Source organism: Schistocerca piceifrons, chromosome 3 (genome assembly GCF_021461385.2).
Source record: "Schistocerca piceifrons isolate TAMUIC-IGC-003096 chromosome 3, iqSchPice1.1, whole genome shotgun sequence".
Taxonomy (NCBI): domain Eukaryota; kingdom Metazoa; phylum Arthropoda; class Insecta; order Orthoptera; family Acrididae; genus Schistocerca; species Schistocerca piceifrons.
This window is the reverse complement of record NC_060140.1, coordinates 846,781,125-846,783,221: the sequence shown is the minus strand read 5'-3', so window position 1 is coordinate 846,783,221 and position 2,097 is coordinate 846,781,125.

Here is a 2,097-nt window from a genome sequence, read left to right as displayed (position 1 = left end):
TGCCACGGTCGCAGGTTCGAGTCCTGCCTCGGGCATGGATGTGTGTGATGTCCTTAGGTTAGTTAGGTTTAAGTAGTTCTAAGGGACTGATGACATCAGATGTTAAGTCCCATAGTGCTCAGAGCCATTTGAGCCATGTGAACTTCTTGAGGTAAGACGTTCCATTCCTTCACCCAGAGCGATCGATTACAGATGTATGGCTGTTCGAACACGTCGATGTCCTACAATACGCCTCCCCGACGCATCCCACACGTGGTCGATGGGATTTAAGTCGGGAGGACGGGCATGCCAGTCTATTCGCCCAATACCCAACAACTTTTCCATCTGTGCAGTTGATACGATCGCACATTGTCATCCATAAAAATGAAGTCAGGGCCGAATGCACCGCTGATAAGACGCGCATGAGGAAGGAGCATAGTGTCAGAACAACGTTGACTCGTGAGTTTACCGTGTTCAAAGATTTGGTGTTCAGCTCGCCCATGCAACATTGTGCTTCCCCACACCATAACACCTGGACCACATGAACCGACGAACATTCAGCATTTGTTATTCGCGTCAGTGGAGGTGTGGTGACCACGTACTCTATTAAGTACAATGTCCTGCCTTTTATAATGTCCAGGGGACCATCATCAATCGCGGTGACTTCAGTATAATTACACTGAGTGGAGTCATGTGATAGCGGTATCGCTATCACATATACATATCGCGCTAGTATCACGCATATACGAGGGTTGGAAATTCAATAGTGGCAACTATTTATTTACAGCTCGTACAAAATAGTTGACTGGAAATGGTAATGTTCGGCAACTTTAAGACCATTCATGGACTTCTTTTCCCAAACAACGGTGCAATTTTTATGATGAAAATGTGCCACGTCACCGTGCCACAATTGTTCGATATTGATTTGAAGAATATTCTGGACAGTTCGAGTGAATTATCTGGCCACCCACCTCGCCTGACAAGAATCTCATCGACAGACCATGGGCGATAATCGAGAGTTCAGTTCGTGCTCAAAATCCTGCACCGGTAACACTTTGGCAATTATGGACGGCAGTAGAAAGAGCATGACTGAATATTTCTGCAAGATGCCTCCAGCGATTTATTGAGTCCATGCTACGTCGAATTGCTTCACTACGTCGGGCAGAAGGAGGTCCGACACGATTTAGGAGGTATCTCATGACTTCTGTCACGTCAGTGTATTGTCTTCGAATAAAAATGTCATTTCCGTTCGTCTTATTACGTATTTCGTTCAGTTATCTTCTGCATTATAGTGCAGCAATTCTTTCTATATATAGCACGAATTTGTCGAGCTGTGTTACTTGGCTGTGACATATCATGCGATGGTTACTTTCCCCTTAACCTTTGCACACCAGTGTAGTAGTTGGGACTGAGGAAAGACAGACAAACCGAACGCCTGTCAGAGGCGACCAACATCGAGACAGGGAAGGTGCACCGGTTGCCGCATTGGAACGTTGTAGGCGCACCACTTCTGCTACTAGAGGAGTACAGTGGGCGTGTTACATTGCTGGATGCTGCAGCTGCGACATCATGAAGGCAGACTGCAACGGATTTCAGACTGTCATGAAGGCTACTACGTGCTTGAATATACAAACGATAAGCATTTCAGCACAATTACACAAAGTAGGAAAAGTAAAGCCATTTTTTGAAGTGTGTGGCCAGGAGGAACGCTCGATATTCAGGGATGTGACAGGAACGATCAATCGAAGCAAAAAGTCTAGTAAATATTAATTCTCAGATCCATACCTTAGGAGCTACGAACGTATTTTCATCTTGGATGCTGTGAAACAAATCTCTTCTACTGCAAGCTCTTTGTTTTCCATATTTTTACAGGTGCTAGTGTACACAAAAATATGGAAAAATGTCCAGTGAACAAGGTATTTAATATGTGCGTCTTAAGAGCTAAGAACACTTGTTCATCTTCGCTTCTGAAAAACACATCTCTTCCATTAAACAACTGCTCATAGCTTAGAAATATGCACTTCAGAGGCCATTGCTACTAGACTTTGTTGCTTCGAATGATTGTTTCTGTCATATCCATGAATGCTGACCATTCCTCCTGTGACACCCTGTCTAAGG